Below are 924 nucleotides of genomic sequence, written 5' to 3'. Positions count from 1 at the left end.
CATAATCCGTTTTTCTATTAAATTTCGAATTTTTGAAATATTAATATTTTTTTATTTTCTAGCACAATTAAGAATTTTGAGTAAAAGTGAAAATAAGTGATCTATATGGATCAAATGGATACCATATTAAACCCATTTTGACCATATTTGTAGAGACTCTTAAAATAGTTTGAAGCCCATATTTGACCAATTAAAATATGAGTGATCCAAGTCATTAAATATGGAAAAATGGGCTCATATTATTAATATGTGCTTAAATTGTCACCCCTATATGTAACTGCTAAGTAACTGCTACATCTACATAATTATCATATATATATANACAAGTCAAAATTGTCTTTAAATTTATTTTATTTCCAAAACTAGTCTTCTCTTTCATGAAAACTAGTGACTTTTATGAAAAGTTGTAACTTTTTTCATGAAAAATTGTGACTTTATGAAGAGTTGTGAATTTTATGAAATGGTGTGACCTTTTCGAAGGGTTGTAACTTTGTGAAAGATCTTTGACCTTTTCCGATAAGACACAATAATCATATGTTTACACTATCCTTTGATTTCTATAAATAGAGGACTACGTTGTGCATTCAATGGAGTTGATTTTTTCCATTCTGTTTCATTCTATTGTTGCATAACATTGTATGTTGTTTACAATTATTAGTTTATAATTATATTATTAATTGTTGTTTTTGAATATATGATTTAATTTTTTATATTTATGTTTATACAAAGTTATTGTTAGATGTATCTGTTAGTACATATTAAATAAGAAATGTTAATAGAATATTCAAGCAAGTTTTCTCTACTGAATTTGTTGAAGGTACATTAAAAATACCCTTACAAATATCAAATTTCATCATCAACAACATTATTCCTTCACAAGGATGTGATTTTGTGTTCATCCAAAAATCCTCTAAGAGTTAATAA

Source organism: Solanum pennellii, chromosome 6, assembly GCF_001406875.1.
Source record: "Solanum pennellii chromosome 6, SPENNV200".
In the NCBI taxonomy this organism is placed as follows: Eukaryota; Viridiplantae; Streptophyta; class Magnoliopsida; order Solanales; family Solanaceae; genus Solanum; species Solanum pennellii.
The sequence above is the reverse complement of the archived record's forward strand: the minus strand, read 5'-3'. Positions refer to the sequence as shown.